We start from the raw sequence: 23,864 nt of genomic DNA, 5'->3' as shown, positions 1-23,864 counted from the left end.
GGGGTTGGATACAGAGTAATGGGGTTGGATACAGACTAACGGGGTTTGTACAGAGTAACGGGGTTGGATACAGAGTAACGGGGTTGGTACAGAGTAACGGGGTTAGGTACAGAGTAACAGGATTAGATACAGCGAAACGGGATTAGATGCAGCGTAACGGGGTTGGATACAGAGTTATGGGGTTAGATACAAAGTAACGGGGATAGATACTGAGTAACAGGGATAGATACAGAGCAACAGGGTTGGATAGAGAGTAACGGGTTTAGATACAGAGTAATGGGATTAGATACAGAGTAACGGGGTTAGATACAGAGTAACAGGTTTGGATACAGATTAACAGGATTAGATATGGAGTAACGGGGTTAGGTACAGCGTAACGTGGTTAGATACAGAGTAACGGTGTTAGATACAGAGTAACGGGGTTAGATACAGAGTAACGGGATTAGTTACAGAGGAACAGGGTTGGATACAGAGTAACGGGATTAGATACAGAGTAACACAGTTGGATACAGAGTAACGTGGTGGGATACAGAGTAAGGGGGTTGGTGCAGACTAAGGGGGTTGGATCCAGAGTAACGGGGTTAGATACAGAGTAACGTGGTTGGATACAGAGTAACAAGGTTCGATACAGAGTAACAGGGTTAGATACAGAGTAACACAGTTGGAAACAGAGTAACGTGGTGGGATACAGAGTAAGGGGGTTGGATACAAAGTAACGGGGTTAGATACAGAGTAACGGGTTTAAATACAGAGTAATGGGATTAGATACAGAGTAACGGGGTTGGATACAGAGTAACGGGGTTAGTACAGAGTAACGGGTTTGGATACAGAGTAATGGGATTAGATACAGAGTAACGGGGTTAGGTACAGCGTAACGTGGTTAGATACAGGGTAACAGTGTTAGATACAGAGTAACGTGCTTGGATACAGAGTAACGGGGTTAGATACAGAGTAACGTGGTTGGATACAGAGTAACGAGGTTCGATACAGAGTAACAGGGTTAGATACTGAGTAACACAGTTGGATACAGAGTAACGTGGTGGGATACAGAGTAAGGGGGTTGGATACAGAGTAACGGGGTTGGATACAGAGTAACGGGGTTAGATACAGAGTAACGGGGTTGGATACAGAGTAACGGAGCTGAATACAGAGTAACGGGGTTGGATACAGAGTAGCAGGGTTGGTACAGAGTAACGGGGTTGGATACAGAGTAACGGGGTTGGATACAGAGTAACGGGGTTGGTACAGAGTAACGGGGTTAGATACAGAGTAACAGGATTAGATACAGCGTAACGGGGTTGGATTCCGAGTTATGGGGTTAGATACAAAGTAACGGGGATAGATACTGAGCAACAGGGACAGATACAGAGCAACAGGGTTGGATAGAGAGTAACGGGTTTAGATACAGAGTAATGGGATTAGATACAGAGTAACGGGGTTGGATAAAGAGTAACGGGGTTAGATACAGAGTAACAGGTTTGGATACAGATTAACAGGATTAGATATGGAGTAACGGGGTTAGGTACAGCGTAACGTGGTTAGATACAGAGTAATGGTGTTAGATACAGATTAACAGGATTAGATATGGAGTAACGGGGTTAGGTACAGCGTAACGTGGTTAGATACAGAGTAACGGTGTTAGATACAGAGTAACGGGGTTAGATACAGAGTAACAGGATTAGGTACAGAGTAACAGGGTTGGATACAGAGTATCCGGATTGATACAGAGTAACACAGTTGGATACAGAGTAACGTGGTGGGATACAGAGTAAGGGGGTTGGATACAGAGTAACGGGTTTAGATACAGAGTAATGGCATTAGATAGAGAGTAATGGGGTTGGATACAGAGTAACGGGGTTGGATACAGATTAACAGGATTAGATATGGAGTAACGGGGTTAGGTACAGCGCAACGTGGTTAGATACAGAGTAACGGTGTTAGATACAGAATAACAGGGTTAGCTACAGAGTAACGGGGTTAGATACAGAGTAACGTGGTTGGATACAGAGTAACAAGGTTCGATACAGAGTAACAGGGTTAGATACAGAGTAACACAGTTGGCTACAGAGTAACGTGGTGGGATACAGAGTAAGGGGGTTGGATACAAAGTAATGGGGTTAGATACAGCGTAACGGGGTTGGATACAGAGTAACGGGGTTGGATACAGAGTAACGGATTTAGATACAGATTATCGGGTTTAGATACAGAGTAACGGGGTTAGATACAGAGTAACGGGGTAAGGTACAGCGTAACGGGGTTGGATACAGAGTAACGGGGTTGGATACAGAGTAACGGATTTAGATACAGAGTAACGGGGTTAGGTACAGCGTAACGGGGTTGGATACAGAGTAACGGGGTTGGATACAGTGTAACGGATTTAGATACAGAGTAACCGGGTTAGGTACAGCGTAACGGGGTTGGATACAGCGTAACGGGGTTGGATACAGAGTAACGGATTTAGATACAGAGTAACGGGGTTAGGTACAGCGTAACGGGGTTGGATACAGCGTAATGGGGTTGGATACAGAGTAACGGGGTTGGATACAGAGTAACGGCTTTAGATACAGAGTAACAGGGTTAAGTACAGAGTAACAGGGTTGGTTACAGAGTAACGGAGTTGGATACAGAGTAACGAGGTTGGATACAGAGTAACGGGTTGGGTACAGAGTAACGGGGTTAGGTACAGAGTAACGGGGTTAGATACAGAGTAACAGGGTTGGTTACAGAGTAACGGAGTTGGATACAGAGTAACGGGGTTAGATACAGAGTAACGGGTTGGGTACAGAGTAACGGGGTTAGATACAGAGTAACAGGGTTGGGTACAGAGTAACGGGGTTAGATACAGAGTAACAGGGTTGGTTACAGAGTAACGGAGTTGGATACAGAGTAACGGGGTTGGATACAGAATAACCGGGTTGGATACAGAGTAACGGGGTTGGATACAGAGTAACGGGGTTGGATACAGAGTAACAGGGTTGGTTACAGAGTAACGGAGTTGGATACAGAGTAACGGGGTTGGATACAGAGTAACGGAGTTGGATACAGAATAACCGGGTTGGATACAGAGTAACGGGGTTGGATAAAAAGTAACGGGGTTAGATACAGAGTAACGAGGTTCAATACAGAGTAACAGGTTTAGATACAGAGTAACACAGTTGGATACAGAGTAACGTGGTGGGATACAGAGTAAGGGGGTTGGATACAGAGTAACGTGGTTGGATACAGAGTAACGAGGTTCGATACAGAGTAACAGGGTTAGATACAGAGTAACACAGTTGGATACAGAGTAACGTGGTGTATACAGGGTAAGGGGGTTGGATACAGAGTAATGGGGTTGGATACAGAGTAACAGGATTAGATACAGCGGAACGGGCTTAGATACAGCGTAACGGGGCTGGATACAGAGTTATGGGGTTAGATACAAAGTAACAGGGATAGATACTGAGTAACAGGGATAGATACAGAGCAACAGGGTTGGATAGAGAGTAACGGGTTTAGATACAGAGTAACGGGGTTGGTACAGAGTAACGGGGTTAGGTACAGAGTAACGGGATTGGATACAGAGTAACGGAGTTGGATACAGAGTAACGGGGTTGGATACAGAATAACAGGGTTGGTTTCAGAGTAACGGAGTTGGATACAGAGTAACGAGGTTGGATACAGAGTAATCGGGTTGGATACAGAGTAACAGAATTAGATACAGCGTAACAGGATTAGATACAGCGTAACAGGGTTGGATACAGAGTTATGGGGCTAGATACAAAGTAACGGGGATAGATACTGAGTAACAGTGATAGATACTGAGTAACGGTGTTCGATGCAGAGTAACGGGATTAGAACAGAGTAACAGGGTTAGATACAGAGTAACACGGTTGGATACAGGGTAACGTGGTGGGATACAGAGCAAGGGGGTTGGATACAAAGTAACAGAGTTAGATACAGAGTAACGGGGTTAGGTACAGAGTAACAGGGTTAGGTACAGAGTAACGGGGTTAGGTACAGAGTAACGGGGTTAGATACAGAGCAACGGGATTAGATACAGAGTAACAGGGTTGGATACAGAGTAACGGGATTAGATACAGAGTAACACAGTTGGATACAGAGTAACGTGGTGGGATACAGAGTAATGGGGTTGGATACAAAGTAACGGGGTTAGATACAGAGTAACGGGGTTAGGTACAGAGTAACGGGGTTGGTTACAGAGTAACAGGGTTGGTTACAGAGTAACGGAGTTGGATACAGAGTAACGAGGTTGGATACAGAGTAACGGGTTGGATACAGAGTAACAAGGTTCGATACAGAGTAACAGGGTTAGATACAGAGTAACACAGTTGGATACAGGGTAACGTGGTGGGATACAGAGTAAGGGGGTTGGATACAAAGTAACAGAGGTAGATACAGAGTAACGGGGTTAGGTACAGAGTAACAGGGTTAGATACAGAGCAACGGGGTTAGGTACAGAGTAACAGGGTTGGATACAGAGTAACACAGTTGGATACAGAGTAACGTGGTGGGATACAGAGTAAGGGGGTTGGATACAAAGTAACGGGGTTAGATACAGAGTAACGGGGTTAGGTACAGAGTAACGGGGTTGGTTACAGAGTAACAGGGTTGGTTACAGAGTAACGGAGTTGGATACAGAGTAACGAGGTTGGATACAGAGTAACGGGTTGGGTACAGAGTAACGGGGTTGGATACAGAGTAACAGGGTTGGATACAGAGTAACGGGGTTGGATACAGAGTAACGGGGTTAGCTACAGAGTAACGGGGTTGGATACAGAGTAACGGGGTTAGGTACAGAGTAACGGGGTTAGGTACAGAGTAACGGGGTTAGGTACAGAGTAACGGGGTTAGATACAGAGCAACGGGATTAGGTACAGAGTAACAGGGTTGGATACAGAGTAACGGGATTAGATACAGAGTAACACAGTTGGATACAGAGTAACATGGTGGGATACAGAGTAAGGGTGTTGGATACAAAGTAACGGGGTTAGATACAGAGTAACGGGGTTAGGTACAGAGTAACAGGGTTAGATACAGAGCAACGGGGTTAGGTACAGAGTAACAGGGTTGGATACAGAGTAACGGGATTTGATACAGAGTAACACAGTTGGATACAGAGTAACGTGGTGGGATACAGAGTAAGGGGGTTGGATACAAAGTAACGGGGTTAGATACAGAGTAACGGGGTTAGGTACAGAGTAACGGGGTTGGTTACAGAGTAACAGGGTTGGTTACAGAGTAACGGAGTTGGATACAGAGTAACGAGGTTGGATACAGAGTAACGGGTTGGGTACAGAGTAACGGGGTTGGATACAGAGTAACAGGGTTGGATACAGAGTAACGGGGTTGGATACAGAGTAACGGGGTTAGGTACAGAGTAACGGGGTTGGATACAGAGTAACGGGGTTAGGTACAGAGTAACGGGGTTAGGTACAGAGTAACGGGGTTAGGTACAGAGTAACGGGGTTAGATACAGAGCAACGGGATTAGGTACAGAGTAACAGGGTTGGATACAGAGTAACGGGATTAGATACAGACTAACACAGTTGGATACAGAGTAACATGGTGGGATACAGAGTAAGGGTGTTGGATACAAAGTAACGGGGTTAGATACAGAGTAACGGGGTTAGGTACAGAGTAACGGGGTTGGTTACAGAGTAACAGGGTTGGTTACAGAGTAACGGAGTTGGATACAGAGTAACGAGGTTGGATACAGAGTAACGGGTTGGGTACAGAGTAACGGGGTTGGATACAGAGTAACAGGTTTGGATACAGATTAACAGGATTAGATATGGAGTAACGGGGTTAGATACAGAGTAACGGGGTTAGGTACAGCGTAACGTGGTTAGATACAGAGTAACGGGGTTGGATACAGAGAAACGGGGTTGGATACAGAGTAACGGGGTTGGATACAGCGTAACGGGATTAGATACAGAGTAACGGGGTTGGATACAGAGTTATGGGGTTAGATACAGAGTAACAGGGTTAGATACAGAGTAACGGTGTTGGATACAGTGTGACGGGGTTAGATACAGAGTAACGTGGTTGGATACAGAGTAACAAGGTTTGATACAGAGTAACAGGGTTAGATACAGAGTAACACGGTTGGATACAGAGTAACGTGGTGGGATACAGAGTAAGGGGGTTGGATACAAAGTAACGGGGTTAGGTACAGCGTAACGGGGTTGGATACAGAGTAACGGGGTGAGATACAGAGTAACGGGGTTGGATACAGAGTAACGGGGTTGGATACAGAGTAACGGGGTTGGATACAGTGTAACGGGGTTGGATACAGAGTAACGGGGTTGGATACAGAGTTATGGGGTTAGATACAGGGTAATGGGGTTGGTACAGAGTAACGGGGTTGGTACAGAGTAACGGGGTGAGATACAGAGTAACGGGGTTGGATACAGAGTAACGGGGTTGGATACAGAGTAACGGGGTTGGATACAGAGTAACGGGGTTGGATACAGACTAACGGGGTTAGATGCAGAGTAACGGGGTTAGGAACAGAGTAACGGGGTTGCATACAGAGTAACGGAGTTTGATACAGAGTAATGGGGTTGGATACAGAATAACGGGGTTGGATACAGAGTAACGGGGTTTGTACAGAGTAACAGGGTTGGATACAGAGTAACGGGGTTGGATACAGAGTAACGGGGTTGGATACAGAGTAACGGGGTTGGATACAGAGTAACGGGGTTGGATACAGAGTAATGGGGTTGGATACAGACTAACGGGGTTTGTACAGAGTAACGGGGTTGGATACAGAGTAACGGGGTTGGTACAGAGTAACGGGGTTAGGTACAGAGTAACAGGATTAGATACAGCGAAACGGGATTAGATGCAGCGTAACGGGGTTGGATACAGAGTTATGGGGTTAGATACAAAGTAACGGGGATAGATACTGAGTAACAGGGATAGATACAGAGCAACAGGGTTGGATAGAGAGTAACGGGTTTAGATACAGAGTAATGGGATTAGATACAGAGTAACGGGGTTAGATACAGAGTAACAGGTTTGGATACAGATTAACAGGATTAGATATGGAGTAACGGGGTTAGGTACAGCGTAACGTGGTTAGATACAGAGTAACGGTGTTAGATACAGAGTAACGGGGTTAGATACAGAGTAACGGGATTAGTTACAGAGGAACAGGGTTGGATACAGAGTAACGGGATTAGATACAGAGTAACACAGTTGGATACAGAGTAACGTGGTGGGATACAGAGTAAGGGGGTTGGTGCAGACTAAGGGGGTTGGATCCAGAGTAACGGGGTTAGATACAGAGTAACGTGGTTGGATACAGAGTAACAAGGTTCGATACAGAGTAACAGGGTTAGATACAGAGTAACACAGTTGGAAACAGAGTAACGTGGTGGGATACAGAGTAAGGGGGTTGGATACAAAGTAACGGGGTTAGATACAGAGTAACGGGTTTAAATACAGAGTAATGGGATTAGATACAGAGTAACGGGGTTGGATACAGAGTAACGGGGTTAGTACAGAGTAACGGGTTTGGATACAGAGTAATGGGATTAGATACAGAGTAACGGGGTTAGGTACAGCGTAACGTGGTTAGATACAGGGTAACAGTGTTAGATACAGAGTAACGTGCTTGGATACAGAGTAACGGGGTTAGATACAGAGTAACGTGGTTGGATACAGAGTAACGAGGTTCGATACAGAGTAACAGGGTTAGATACTGAGTAACACAGTTGGATACAGAGTAACGTGGTGGGATACAGAGTAAGGGGGTTGGATACAGAGTAACGGGGTTGGATACAGAGTAACGGGGTTAGATACAGAGTAACGGGGTTGGATACAGAGTAACGGAGCTGAATACAGAGTAACGGGGTTGGATACAGAGTAGCAGGGTTGGTACAGAGTAACGGGGTTGGATACAGAGTAACGGGGTTGGATACAGAGTAACGGGGTTGGTACAGAGTAACGGGGTTAGATACAGAGTAACAGGATTAGATACAGCGTAACGGGGTTGGATTCCGAGTTATGGGGTTAGATACAAAGTAACGGGGATAGATACTGAGCAACAGGGACAGATACAGAGCAACAGGGTTGGATAGAGAGTAACGGGTTTAGATACAGAGTAATGGGATTAGATACAGAGTAACGGGGTTGGATAAAGAGTAACGGGGTTAGATACAGAGTAACAGGTTTGGATACAGATTAACAGGATTAGATATGGAGTAACGGGGTTAGGTACAGCGTAACGTGGTTAGATACAGAGTAATGGTGTTAGATACAGATTAACAGGATTAGATATGGAGTAACGGGGTTAGGTACAGCGTAACGTGGTTAGATACAGAGTAACGGTGTTAGATACAGAGTAACGGGGTTAGATACAGAGTAACAGGATTAGGTACAGAGTAACAGGGTTGGATACAGAGTATCCGGATTGATACAGAGTAACACAGTTGGATACAGAGTAACGTGGTGGGATACAGAGTAAGGGGGTTGGATACAGAGTAACGGGTTTAGATACAGAGTAATGGCATTAGATAGAGAGTAATGGGGTTGGATACAGAGTAACGGGGTTGGATACAGATTAACAGGATTAGATATGGAGTAACGGGGTTAGGTACAGCGCAACGTGGTTAGATACAGAGTAACGGTGTTAGATACAGAATAACAGGGTTAGCTACAGAGTAACGGGGTTAGATACAGAGTAACGTGGTTGGATACAGAGTAACAAGGTTCGATACAGAGTAACAGGGTTAGATACAGAGTAACACAGTTGGCTACAGAGTAACGTGGTGGGATACAGAGTAAGGGGGTTGGATACAAAGTAATGGGGTTAGATACAGCGTAACGGGGTTGGATACAGAGTAACGGGGTTGGATACAGAGTAACGGATTTAGATACAGATTATCGGGTTTAGATACAGAGTAACGGGGTTAGATACAGAGTAACGGGGTAAGGTACAGCGTAACGGGGTTGGATACAGAGTAACGGGGTTGGATACAGAGTAACGGATTTAGATACAGAGTAACGGGGTTAGGTACAGCGTAACGGGGTTGGATACAGAGTAACGGGGTTGGATACAGTGTAACGGATTTAGATACAGAGTAACCGGGTTAGGTACAGCGTAACGGGGTTGGATACAGCGTAACGGGGTTGGATACAGAGTAACGGATTTAGATACAGAGTAACGGGGTTAGGTACAGCGTAACGGGGTTGGATACAGCGTAATGGGGTTGGATACAGAGTAACGGGGTTGGATACAGAGTAACGGCTTTAGATACAGAGTAACAGGGTTAAGTACAGAGTAACAGGGTTGGTTACAGAGTAACGGAGTTGGATACAGAGTAACGAGGTTGGATACAGAGTAACGGGTTGGGTACAGAGTAACGGGGTTAGGTACAGAGTAACGGGGTTAGATACAGAGTAACAGGGTTGGTTACAGAGTAACGGAGTTGGATACAGAGTAACGGGGTTAGATACAGAGTAACGGGTTGGGTACAGAGTAACGGGGTTAGATACAGAGTAACAGGGTTGGGTACAGAGTAACGGGGTTAGATACAGAGTAACAGGGTTGGTTACAGAGTAACGGAGTTGGATACAGAGTAACGGGGTTGGATACAGAATAACCGGGTTGGATACAGAGTAACGGGGTTGGATACAGAGTAACGGGGTTGGATACAGAGTAACAGGGTTGGTTACAGAGTAACGGAGTTGGATACAGAGTAACGGGGTTGGATACAGAGTAACGGAGTTGGATACAGAATAACCGGGTTGGATACAGAGTAACGGGGTTGGATAAAAAGTAACGGGGTTAGATACAGAGTAACGAGGTTCAATACAGAGTAACAGGTTTAGATACAGAGTAACACAGTTGGATACAGAGTAACGTGGTGGGATACAGAGTAAGGGGGTTGGATACAGAGTAACGTGGTTGGATACAGAGTAACGAGGTTCGATACAGAGTAACAGGGTTAGATACAGAGTAACACAGTTGGATACAGAGTAACGTGGTGTATACAGGGTAAGGGGGTTGGATACAGAGTAATGGGGTTGGATACAGAGTAACAGGATTAGATACAGCGGAACGGGCTTAGATACAGCGTAACGGGGCTGGATACAGAGTTATGGGGTTAGATACAAAGTAACAGGGATAGATACTGAGTAACAGGGATAGATACAGAGCAACAGGGTTGGATAGAGAGTAACGGGTTTAGATACAGAGTAACGGGGTTGGTACAGAGTAACGGGGTTAGGTACAGAGTAACGGGATTGGATACAGAGTAACGGAGTTGGATACAGAGTAACGGGGTTGGATACAGAATAACAGGGTTGGTTTCAGAGTAACGGAGTTGGATACAGAGTAACGAGGTTGGATACAGAGTAATCGGGTTGGATACAGAGTAACAGAATTAGATACAGCGTAACAGGATTAGATACAGCGTAACAGGGTTGGATACAGAGTTATGGGGCTAGATACAAAGTAACGGGGATAGATACTGAGTAACAGTGATAGATACTGAGTAACGGTGTTCGATGCAGAGTAACGGGATTAGAACAGAGTAACAGGGTTAGATACAGAGTAACACGGTTGGATACAGGGTAACGTGGTGGGATACAGAGCAAGGGGGTTGGATACAAAGTAACAGAGTTAGATACAGAGTAACGGGGTTAGGTACAGAGTAACAGGGTTAGGTACAGAGTAACGGGGTTAGGTACAGAGTAACGGGGTTAGATACAGAGCAACGGGATTAGATACAGAGTAACAGGGTTGGATACAGAGTAACGGGATTAGATACAGAGTAACACAGTTGGATACAGAGTAACGTGGTGGGATACAGAGTAATGGGGTTGGATACAAAGTAACGGGGTTAGATACAGAGTAACGGGGTTAGGTACAGAGTAACGGGGTTGGTTACAGAGTAACAGGGTTGGTTACAGAGTAACGGAGTTGGATACAGAGTAACGAGGTTGGATACAGAGTAACGGGTTGGATACAGAGTAACAAGGTTCGATACAGAGTAACAGGGTTAGATACAGAGTAACACAGTTGGATACAGGGTAACGTGGTGGGATACAGAGTAAGGGGGTTGGATACAAAGTAACAGAGGTAGATACAGAGTAACGGGGTTAGGTACAGAGTAACAGGGTTAGATACAGAGCAACGGGGTTAGGTACAGAGTAACAGGGTTGGATACAGAGTAACACAGTTGGATACAGAGTAACGTGGTGGGATACAGAGTAAGGGGGTTGGATACAAAGTAACGGGGTTAGATACAGAGTAACGGGGTTAGGTACAGAGTAACGGGGTTGGTTACAGAGTAACAGGGTTGGTTACAGAGTAACGGAGTTGGATACAGAGTAACGAGGTTGGATACAGAGTAACGGGTTGGGTACAGAGTAACGGGGTTGGATACAGAGTAACAGGGTTGGATACAGAGTAACGGGGTTGGATACAGAGTAACGGGGTTAGCTACAGAGTAACGGGGTTGGATACAGAGTAACGGGGTTAGGTACAGAGTAACGGGGTTAGGTACAGAGTAACGGGGTTAGGTACAGAGTAACGGGGTTAGATACAGAGCAACGGGATTAGGTACAGAGTAACAGGGTTGGATACAGAGTAACGGGATTAGATACAGAGTAACACAGTTGGATACAGAGTAACATGGTGGGATACAGAGTAAGGGTGTTGGATACAAAGTAACGGGGTTAGATACAGAGTAACGGGGTTAGGTACAGAGTAACAGGGTTAGATACAGAGCAACGGGGTTAGGTACAGAGTAACAGGGTTGGATACAGAGTAACGGGATTTGATACAGAGTAACACAGTTGGATACAGAGTAACGTGGTGGGATACAGAGTAAGGGGGTTGGATACAAAGTAACGGGGTTAGATACAGAGTAACGGGGTTAGGTACAGAGTAACGGGGTTGGTTACAGAGTAACAGGGTTGGTTACAGAGTAACGGAGTTGGATACAGAGTAACGAGGTTGGATACAGAGTAACGGGTTGGGTACAGAGTAACGGGGTTGGATACAGAGTAACAGGGTTGGATACAGAGTAACGGGGTTGGATACAGAGTAACGGGGTTAGGTACAGAGTAACGGGGTTGGATACAGAGTAACGGGGTTAGGTACAGAGTAACGGGGTTAGGTACAGAGTAACGGGGTTAGGTACAGAGTAACGGGGTTAGATACAGAGCAACGGGATTAGGTACAGAGTAACAGGGTTGGATACAGAGTAACGGGATTAGATACAGACTAACACAGTTGGATACAGAGTAACATGGTGGGATACAGAGTAAGGGTGTTGGATACAAAGTAACGGGGTTAGATACAGAGTAACGGGGTTAGGTACAGAGTAACGGGGTTGGTTACAGAGTAACAGGGTTGGTTACAGAGTAACGGAGTTGGATACAGAGTAACGAGGTTGGATACAGAGTAACGGGTTGGGTACAGAGTAACGGGGTTGGATACAGAGTAACAGGTTTGGATACAGATTAACAGGATTAGATATGGAGTAACGGGGTTAGATACAGAGTAACGGGGTTAGGTACAGCGTAACGTGGTTAGATACAGAGTAACGGGGTTGGATACAGAGAAACGGGGTTGGATACAGAGTAACGGGGTTGGATACAGCGTAACGGGATTAGATACAGAGTAACGGGGTTGGATACAGAGTTATGGGGTTAGATACAGAGTAACAGGGTTAGATACAGAGTAACGGTGTTGGATACAGTGTGACGGGGTTAGATACAGAGTAACGTGGTTGGATACAGAGTAACAAGGTTTGATACAGAGTAACAGGGTTAGATACAGAGTAACACGGTTGGATACAGAGTAACGTGGTGGGATACAGAGTAAGGGGGTTGGATACAAAGTAACGGGGTTAGGTACAGCGTAACGGGGTTGGATACAGAGTAACGGGGTGAGATACAGAGTAACGGGGTTGGATACAGAGTAACGGGGTTGGATACAGAGTAACGGGGTTGGATACAGTGTAACGGGGTTGGATACAGAGTAACGGGGTTGGATACAGAGTTATGGGGTTAGATACAGGGTAATGGGGTTGGTACAGAGTAACGGGGTTGGTACAGAGTAACGGGGTGAGATACAGAGTAACGGGGTTGGATACAGAGTAACGGGGTTGGATACAGAGTAACGGGGTTGGATACAGAGTAACGGGGTTGGATACAGAGTAACGGGGTTAGGTACAGAGTAACGGGGTTAGGTACAGAGTAACGGGGTTAGGTACAGAGTAACGGGGTTAGATACAGAGCAACGGGATTAGGTACAGAGTAACAGGGTTGGATACAGAGTAACGGGATTAGATACAGACTAACACAGTTGGATACAGAGTAACATGGTGGGATACAGAGTAAGGGTGTTGGATACAAAGTAACGGGGTTAGATACAGAGTAACGGGGTTAGGTACAGAGTAACGGGGTTGGTTACAGAGTAACAGGGTTGGTTACAGAGTAACGGAGTTGGATACAGAGTAACGAGGTTGGATACAGAGTAACGGGTTGGGTACAGAGTAACGGGGTTGGATACAGAGTAACAGGTTTGGATACAGATTAACAGGATTAGATATGGAGTAACGGGGTTAGATACAGAGTAACGGGGTTAGGTACAGCGTAACGTGGTTAGATACAGAGTAACGGGGTTGGATACAGAGAAACGGGGTTGGATACAGAGTAACGGGGTTGGATACAGCGTAACGGGATTAGATACAGAGTAACGGGGTTGGATACAGAGTTATGGGGTTAGATACAGAGTAACAGGGTTAGATACAGAGTAACGGTGTTGGATACAGTGTGACGGGGTTAGATACAGAGTAACGTGGTTGGATACAGAGTAACAAGGTTTGATACAGAGTAACAGGGTTAGATACAGAGTAACACGGTTGGATACAGAGTAACGTGGTGGGATACAGAGTAAGGGGGTTGGATACAAAGTAACGGGGTTAGGTACAGCGTAACGGGGTTGGATACAGAGTAACGGGGTGAGATACAGAGTAACGGGGTTGGATACAGAGTAACGGGGTTGGATACAGAGTAACGGGGTTGGATACAGTGTAACGGGGTTGGATACAGAGTAACGGGGTTGGATACAGAGTTATGGGGTTAGATACAGGGTAATGGGGTTGGTACAGAGTAACGGGGTTGGTACAGAGTAACGGGGTGAGATACAGAGTAACGGGGTTGGATACAGAGTAACGGGGTTGGATACAGAGTAACGGGGTTGGATACAGAGTAACGGGGTTGGATACAGAGTAACGGGGTTAGGTACAGAGTAACGGGGTTAGGTACAGAGTAACGGGGTTAGGTACAGAGTAACGGGGTTAGATACAGAGCAACGGGATTAGGTACAGAGTAACAGGGTTGGATACAGAGTAACGGGATTAGATACAGACTAACACAGTTGGATACAGAGTAACATGGTGGGATACAGAGTAAGGGTGTTGGATACAAAGTAACGGGGTTAGATACAGAGTAACGGGGTTAGGTACAGAGTAACGGGGTTGGTTACAGAGTAACAGGGTTGGTTACAGAGTAACGGAGTTGGATACAGAGTAACGAGGTTGGATACAGAGTAACGGGTTGGGTACAGAGTAACGGGGTTGGATACAGAGTAACAGGTTTGGATACAGATTAACAGGATTAGATATGGAGTAACGGGGTTAGATACAGAGTAACGGGGTTAGGTACAGCGTAACGTGGTTAGATACAGAGTAACGGGGTTGGATACAGAGTAACGGGGTTGGATACAGAGTAACGGGGTTGGATACAGCGTAACGGGATTAGATACAGAGTAACGGGGTTGGATACAGAGTTATGGGGTTAGATACAGAGTAACAGGGTTAGATACAGAGTAACGGTGTTGGATACAGTGTGACGGGGTTAGATACAGAGTAACACGGTTGGATACAGAGTAACGTGGTGGGATACAGAGTAAGGGGGTTGGATACAAAGTAACGGGGTTAGGTACAGCGTAACGGGGTTGGATACAGAGTAACGGGGTGAGATACAGAGTAACGGGGTTGGATACAGAGTAACGGGGTTGGATACAGAGTAACGGGGTTGGATACAGTGTAACGGGGTTGGATACAGAGTAACGGGGTTGGATACAGAGTTATGGGGTTAGATACAGGGTAATGGGGTTGGTACAGAGTAACGGGGTTGGTACAGAGTAACGGGGTGAGATACAGAGTAACGGGGTTGGATACAGAGTAACGGGGTTGGATACAGAGTAACGGGGTTGGATACAGAGTAACGGGGTTGGTACAGAGTAACGGGGTTGGATACAGAGTAACGGGGTTGGTACAGAGTAACGGGGTTGGATACAGAGTAACGGGGTTGGATACAGAGTAACGGGGTTGGTACAGAGTAACGGGGTTAGATACAGAGTAACGGGGTTAGGTACAGAGTAACGGGGTTGGATACAGAGTAACGGGGTTGGATACAGAGTAACGGGGTTGGTACAGAGTAACGGGGTTAGATACAGAGTAACGGGGTTGGTACAGAGTAACGGGGTTGGATACAGAGTAACGGGGTTGGATACAGAGTAACGGGGTTGGATACAGAGTAACGGGGTTGGTACAGAGTAACGGGGTTAGATACAGAGTAACGGGGTTGGTACAGAGTAACGGGGTTGGATACAGAGTAACGGGGTTGGATACAGAGTAACGGGGTTGGATACAGTGTAACGGGGTTGGATACAGAGTAACGGGGTTGGATACAGAGTTATGGGGTTAGATACAGGGTAATGGGGTTGGTACAGAGTAACGGGGTTGGTACAGAGTAACGGGGTGAGATACAGAGTAACGGGGTTGGATACAGAGTAACGGGGTTGGATACAGAGTAACGGGGTTGGATACAGAGTAACGGGGTTGGATACAGAGTAACGGGGTTGGATACAGAGTAACGGGGTTGGTACAGAGTAACGGGGTTGGATACAGAGTAACGGGGTTGGTACAGAGTAACGGGGTTGGATACAGAGTAACGGGGTTGGATACAGAGTAACGGGGTTGGTACAGAGTAACGGGGTTAGATACAGAGTAACGGGGTTAGGTACAGAGTAACGGGGTTGGATACAGAGTAACGGGGTTGGATACAGAGTAACGGGGTTGGTACAGAGTAACGGGGTTAGATACAGAGTAACGGGGTTGGTACAGAGTAACGGGGTTGGATACAGAGTAACGGGGTTGGATACAGAGTAACGGGGTTGGATACAGAGTAACGGGGTTGGTACAGAGTAACGGGGTTAGATACAGAGTAACGGGGTTGGTACAGAGTAACGGGGTTGGATACAGAGTAACGGGGTTGGATACAGAGTAACGGGGTTGTATACAGAGTAACGGGGTTGGATACAGAGTAACGGGGTTGGATACAGAGTAACGGGGTTGGATACAGAGTAAAGCTCCCTCCACACAGTTTACAGTGATTTGCAGCTCCAATTTTTGATTTTGAACCATTTCACTTACAGAGAGTTTGATCTGGCTGACGTTTTCACTGTTTGGAATGAATTCTTCGATCCAGGACTGTACAGATTTGATTGTTTCCTTGTGTTTGATAATTTGTGTCTGAATCTGGATATAAAACACAGAGAGTATTGTCTCTTTTCGAAAGCAGTGTTTACATTGGAACGGCTTTACTGTGCTTGATGTGATTGCCCTGCTCCAAACCCATTCACTGCGTTATCACTTCCCAAATCCATTCTCATTTTCCCAAACTCAGTGTTTGAATCGCTGTATTCCGTTTTTTGTCCTGTCACAGTTTTGAAATATGATGAAGGAGGTCCTGTGTCCCAGTGACACGGGAATCCTGCCACTCTCGCCCTTCCACACCTGTCTGCGCCCTTTCACACACTTTAATCTCACTATCCTCCCCAGTCTGCCTCCCTGCCACCCAGCTGCTGCCTCCCTGCCACCCAGCTGCTGCCTCCCTGCAACCCAGCTGCTGCCTCCCTGCAACCCAGCTGCTGCCTCCCTGCCATCCAGCTGCTGCCTCCCTGCCACCCAGCTGCTGCCTCCCTGCCACCCAGCTGCTGCCTCCCTGCCACCCAGCTGCTGCCTCCCTGCCATCCAGCTGCTGCCTGCTGCTGCCTCCCTGCCACCCAGCTGCTGCCTCCCTGCCACCCAGCTGCTGCCTCCCTGCAACCCAGCTGCTGCCTCCCTGCAACCCAGCTGCTGCCTCCCTGCCACCCAGCTGCTGCCTCCCTGCCACCCAGCTGCTGCCTCCCTGCCATCCAGCTGCTGCCTCCCTGCCACCCAGCTGCTGCCTGCTGCTGCCTCCCTGCCACCCAGCTGCTGCCTCCCTGCCATCCAGCTGCTGCCTCCCTGCCATCCAGCTGCTGCCTCCCTGCCATCCAGCTGCTGCCTCCCTGCCACCCAGCTGCTGCCTCCCTGCCACTCAGCTGCTGCCTGCTGCTGCCTCCCTGCCACCCAGCTGCTGCCTCCCTGCCACCCAGCTGCTGCCTCCCTGCCACCCAGCTGCTGCCTCCCTGCCACCCAGCTGCTGCCTCCCTGCCACCCAGCTGCTGCCTGCTGCCGTCATGCTGATCGATCGAGCCACAGCCCGAGAATCACTGGGAATGGATTCTCTCCCTGCGCCTGGACACCACCTGTGGCCCCCCCCAAGGATCCCTCAGATTTCCAATCGGATATGCTGCCTTTCCACAGGAACTCTGACAACTCCCAACATCAGCACCCCCCCATCCTCCACTGTGTCTGTGATCAGGCAGCCTCTTGGACACCTGGATGGACACAGATTTCCCGGATGGGCTGAGATTTCCCGGATGGACAGAGATTTCCGGGATGGACACAGATTCCCGGGATGGGCACAGATTCCCGGGATGGGCAGAGATTCCCGGGATGGGCAGAGATTCCTGGGATGGGCACAGATTTCCGGGATGGGCAGAGATTCCCCGAATGGGCTGAGATTTCCGGGATGGGCTGAGATTCCAGGATGGGCAGAAATTTCCGGGATGGACAGGGGTTTCTGGGATGGACAGGGGTTTCCGGGATGGGCTGAGATTCCGGGATGGGCTGAGATTTCCGGGATGGATTTCGGCGGCAGCGGTGCGCAGGGGCCTTCTGGGAGGTGAGTAGTGAGTTTAAAACCACTTACCTTTACAGGAGCAGCCCTTTGGATTTCGGCGGCAGCGGTGCGCAGGGGCCTTCTGGGAGGTGAGTAGTGAGTTTAAAACCACTTACCTTTACAGGAGCAGCCCTTTGGATTTCGGCGGCAGCGGTGCGCAGGGGCCTTCTGGGAGGTGAGTAGTTAGTTTAAAAACCTTACCTTTACAGGAGCAGCCCTTTGGATTTCGGCGGCAGCGGTGCGCAGGGGCCTTCTGGGAGGTGAGTAGTGTGTTTAAAAACCTTACCTTTACAGGAGCAGCCCTTTGGATTTCGGCGGCAGCGGTGCGCAGGGGCCTTCTGGGAGGTGAGTAGTGTGTTTAAAAACCACTTACCTTTACAGGAGCAGCCCTTTGGATTTCGGCGGGAACCGGAAGTTCGACCTCTGGCAAGTCCCCCCCCCAACCAATAAATTCTGGTGGAGAGGAAACCCGAGACACTACACGTGTAGTGTCTCCCACCCACCCTCCTCCTCTAACCTAATAATAAGACCCATTGGTGTAAGGTAAGTGCCATATTATATTATTATATTATTAGCATTGTGCAGGTCAAGGATTGGAGGTGGAGGAGCAGTCTCTGTCAGCGAGAGAACCTGAGAACATCTCAGAAGGTAAGCAAGTGATTTTTACTTTTATACCTGTTTTTCAAATTGTGTGTGTCGGGGGGAAACTGAAGTGACATCACAGAAAAGCTGTGACCTGAGTGGCTGGTTGGGATTCTAAACTAAATTTTTTTGAGTATTTGGGAACTAATTAAACATAATAACTTAATTATAATTTAGAGGATATCTAAGCCAGAGATCGGAGAATATTATAGTTAGCTATCGCATTTCTATTAGAAATCTAGTGCTAGGAAACAGATAGTTGACAGTAACTTTGTAATTTAAAAAAAAAAAGTATTTAAAAAAAAAAAAAGACAAATTTTAATTTTAATTAATTGACGCAATGTCAGTTAGAGGGGTGCTGTGCTCTGACTGTGAGATGTGGCAGGTCCGGGAGGCTTCCAGCGTCCCGGATGGCTTCATCTGCAGAAAGTGCACCCAACTGCAGCTCCTCACAGACCGCATGGTTCGGTTGGAGCAGCAATTGGATGCACTTAGGAGCATGCAGGTGGCGGAAAGCGTCATAGATCGCAGTTATGTAAGTGTGGTCACACCCAAGGTGCAGGCAGATAAATGGGTGACCACCAGAAAGGGCAGGCAGTCAGTGCAGGAATCCCCTGTGGTTGTCCCCCTCTCGAACAGATATACCCCTTTGGATACTGTCGGGGGGGGATAGCCTATCAGGGGAAAACAGCAGCAGCCAGAGCAGTGGCACCACGGCTGGCTCTGATGTTCAGAAGGGAGGGTCAAAGCGCAGAAGAGTAATAGTAATAGGGGACTCTATAGTCAGGGGCACAGATAGGCGCTTCTGTGGACGTGAAAGAGACTCCAGGATGGTATGTTGCCTCCCTGGTGCCAGGGTCCAGGATGTCTCCGAACGGGTAGAGGGAATCCTGAAGGGGGAGGGCAAACAGGCAGAGGTCGTTGTACATATTGGTACTAACGACATAGGCAGGAAGGGGCATGAGGTCCTGCAGCAGGAGTTCAGGGAGCTAGGCAGAAAGTTAAAAGACAGGACCTCGAGGGTTGTAATCTCGGGATTACTCCCTGTGCCACGTGCCAGTGAGGCTAGAAATAGGAAGATAGAGCAGACAAACACGTGGCTAAACAGCTGGTGTAGGAGGGAGGGTTTCTGTTATCTGGACCACTGGGAGCTCTTCCGGGGCAGGTGTGACCTGTATAAGATGGACGGGTTGCATCTAAACCGGAGAGGCATAAATATCCTGGCCGCGAGGTTTGCTAGTGTCACACGGGAGGGTTTAAACTAGTATGGCAGGGGGGTGGGCACGGGAGCAATAGGTCAGAAGGTGAGAGCATTGAGGGAGAACTAGGGAATAGGGACAGTGTGGCTCTGAGGCAGAGCAGACGGGGAGAAGTTGCTGAACACAGCGGGTCTGGTGGCCTGAAGTGCATATGTTTTAATGCAAGGAGCATTATGGGTAAGGCAGATGAACTTAGAGCTTGGATTACTACTTGGAACTATGATGTTGTTGCCATTACAGAGACCTGGTTGAGGGAAGGGCAGGATTGGCAGCTAAACGTTCCAGGATTTAGATGTTTCAGGCGGGATAGAGGGGGATGTAAAAGGGGAGGCGGAGTTGCGCTACTTGTTCAGGAGAGTATCACAGCTATACAGCGAGAGGACACCTCAGAGGGCAGTGAGGCTATATGGGTAGAGATCAGGAATAAGAAGGGTGCAGTCACAATGTTGGGGGTATACTACAGGCCTCCCAACAGCCAGCGGGAGATAGAGGAGCAGATAGGTAGACAGATTTTGGAAAAGAGTAAAAACAACAGGGTTGTGGTGATGGGAGACTTCAACTTCCCCAATATTGACTGGGACTCACTTAGTGCCAGGGGCTTAGACGGGGCAGAGTTTGAAAGGAGCATCCAGGAGGGCTTCTTAAAACAATATGTAAACAGTCCAACTAGGGAAGGGGCGGTACTGGACCTGGTATTGGGGAATGAGCCCGGCCAGGTGGTGGATGTTTCAGTAGGGGAGCATTTCGGTAACAGTGACCACAATTCAGTAAGTTTTAAAGTACTGGTGGACAAGGATAAGAGTGGTCCGAGGATAAATGTGCTAAATTGGGGGAAGGCTAATTATAACAATATTAGGCGGGAACTGAAGAACATAGATTGGGGGCGGATGTTTGAGGGCAAATCAACATCTGACATGTGGGAGGCTTTCAAGTGTCAGTTGAAAGGAATACAGGACAGGCATGTTCCTGTGAGGAAGAAAGATAAATACGGCAATTTTCGGGAACCTTGGATGACGAGTGATATTGTAGGCCTCGTCAAAAAGAAAAAGGAGGCATTTGTCAGGGCTAAAAGGCTGGGAACAGACGAAGCCTGTGTGGCATATAAGGAAAGTAGGAAGGAACTTAAGCAAGGAGTCAGGAGGGCTAGAAGGGGTCATGAAAAGTCATTGGCAAATAGGGTTAAGGAAAATCCCAAGGCTTTTTACACGTACATAAAAAGCAAGAGGGTAGCCAGGGAAAGGGTTGGCCCACTGAAGGATAGGCAAGGGAATCTATGTGTGGAGCCAGAGGAAATGGGCGAGGTACTAAATGAATACTTTGCATCAGTATTCACCAAAGAGAAGGAATTGGTAGATGTTGAGTCTGGAGAAGGGGGTGTAGATAGCCTGGGTCACATTGTGATCCAAAAAGACGAGGTGTTGGGTGTCTTAAAAAATATTAAGGTAGATAAGTCCCCAGGGCCGGATGGGATCTACCCCAGAATACTGAAGGAGGCTGGAGAGGAAATTGCTGAGGCCTTGACAGAAATCTTTGGATCCTCGCTGTCTTCAGGGGATGTCCCGGAGGACTGGAGAATAGCCAATGTTGTTCCTCTGTTTAAGAAGGGTGGCAGGGATAATCCCGGGAACTACAGGCCGGTGAGCCTTACTTCAGTGGTAGGGAAATTACTGGAGAGAATTCTTCGAGACAGGATCTACTCCCATTTGGAAGCAAATGGACATATTAGTGAGAGGCAGCACGGTTTTGTGAAGGGGAGGTCGTGTCTCACTAACTTGATAGAGTTTTTCGAGGAGGTCACTAAGATGATTGATGCAGGTAGGGCAGTAGATGTTGTCTATATGGACTTCAGTAAGGCCTTTGACAAGGTCCCTCATGGTAGACTAGTACAAAAGGTGAAGTCACACGGGATCAGGGGTGAACTGGCAAGGTGGATACAGAACTGGCTAGGCCATAGAAGGCAGAGGGTAGCAATGGAGGGATGCTTTTCTAATTGGAGGGCTGTGACCAGTGGTGTTCCACAGGGATCAGTGCTGGGACCTTTGCTCTTTGTAGTATATATAAATGATTTGGAGGAAAATGTAACTGGTCTGATTAGTAAGTTTGCAGACGACACAAAGGTTGGTGGAATTGCGGATAGCGATGAGGACTGTCTGAGGATACAGCAGGATTTAGATTGTCTGGAGACTTGGGCGGAGAGATGGCAGATGGAGTTTAACCTGGACAAATGTGAGGTAATGCATTTTGGAAGGGCTAATGCCGGTAGGGAATATACAGTGAATGGTAGAACCCTCAAGAGTATTGAAAGTCAAAGAGATCTAGGAGTACAGGTCCACAGATCACTGAAAGGGGCTACACAGGTGGAGAAGGTAGTCAAGAAGGCATACGGCATGCTTGCCTTCATTGGCCGGGGCATTGAGTATAAGAATTGGCAAGTCATGTTGCAGCTGTATAGAACCTTAGTTAGGCCACACTTGGAGTATAGTGTTCAATTCTGGTCGCCACACTACCAGAAGGATGTGGAGGCTTTAGAGAGGGTGCAGAAGAGATTTACCAGAATGTTGCCTGGTATGGAGGGCATAAGCTATGAGGAGCGATTGAATAAACTCGGTTTGTTCTCACTGGAACGAAGGAGGTTGAGGGGCGACCTGATAGAGGTATACAAAATTATGAGGGGCATAGACAGAGTGGATAGTCAGAGGCTTTTTCCCAGGGTAGAGGGGTCAATTACTAGGGGGCATAGGTTTAAGGTGAGAGGGGCAAAGTTTAGAGTAGATGTACGAGGCAAGTTTTTTACGCAGAGGGTAGTGGGTGCCTGGAACTCACTACCGGAGGAGGTAGTGGAGGCAGGGACGATAGGGACATTTAAGGGGCATCTTGACAAATATATGAATAGGATGGGAATAGAAGGATACGGACCCAGGAAGTGTAGAAGATTATAGTTTAGTCGGGCAGTATGGTCGGCACGGGCTTGGAGGGCCGAAGGGCCTGTTCCTGTGCTGTACATTTCTTTGTTCTTTGTTCTTTGTTGACAGGGGTTTCCGGGATGGGCTGAGATTCCGGGATGGGCAGAGATTCCGGGATGGGCAGAGATTTCCGGGATGGACAGGGGTTTCCGGGATGGGCTGAGATTCCGGGCTGGGCTGAGATTCCGGGCTGGGCTGAGATTTACGGGATGGGCAGAGATTTCCGGGATGGACAGAGATTTCCGGGATGGACAGAGGTTTCCAGGATGGGCTGAGATTTCTGGGATGGGTACAGATTTCCGGGATGGGCAGAGATTTCCGGAATGGACAGAGATTTCCGGGATAGAAAGAGATTTCCTCCAGTTACTGGTTGGGAAGTTTCCACAACTTGTCACAAACTCCATCCCTCTGCTAACAGTGCCAGACTAAAGCAGTCTATTCAGAACGTCAGTGTCCACTCCAGGGTGAGCCCCTGACGTCTTATTTGCTCGATCGCTAAGAAATCTATTTCCATCTCTGTAACATCGCCGAACCAGACCTTGTCCCAGCGCCTCAGAAACCCTCAATCTATCTTTTCCTCTCGAATCGACGATTCCATTCCCTCCACCTGCTCTCACACATTCTCAATGTGTAAACTTCAGGTCATCGAATAATAATAATCTTTATTGTCACAAGTACGATTACATTAACACTGCAATCAGTTACTGGTAAATTCCAAACTCTGCTGCCCAGGTGATAACGCAGAAATCCTGTTCCCCGGTCACCCCCTGCTCGGAATCTGCACCAACTCCCACACAAGCATCGTCACAATTTTATTTTTATTTTTCAAATTCCTCAATAACCACAATAATAATAATCTTTTATTGTCACAAGTCGGCTTCAATGAAGTTACTGTGAAAAGCCCCTAGTCGCCACACTC

General features: G+C 47.5%; 1 protein-coding gene across 1 annotated transcript in view; it reads right to left on the bottom strand.

Annotated features, from left to right (window-relative positions):
* LOC140425682 (uncharacterized) overlaps positions 1 to 23,864 on the bottom strand; it is a 171,571-nt gene that overhangs the window by 121,758 nt on the left and 25,949 nt on the right. The window contains exon 3 of the mRNA XM_072510177.1: positions 16,467 to 16,571. The gene's annotated coding sequence lies outside the window, so the exon portion shown is untranslated. The remainder of the gene's footprint in view (positions 1 to 16,466; positions 16,572 to 23,864) is intronic.

Source organism: Scyliorhinus torazame, chromosome 6 (assembly GCF_047496885.1).
Source record: "Scyliorhinus torazame isolate Kashiwa2021f chromosome 6, sScyTor2.1, whole genome shotgun sequence".
Lineage (NCBI taxonomy): Eukaryota > Metazoa > Chordata > Chondrichthyes > Carcharhiniformes > Scyliorhinidae > Scyliorhinus > Scyliorhinus torazame.
This window is presented reverse-complemented; position numbering and strand designations above follow the sequence as displayed.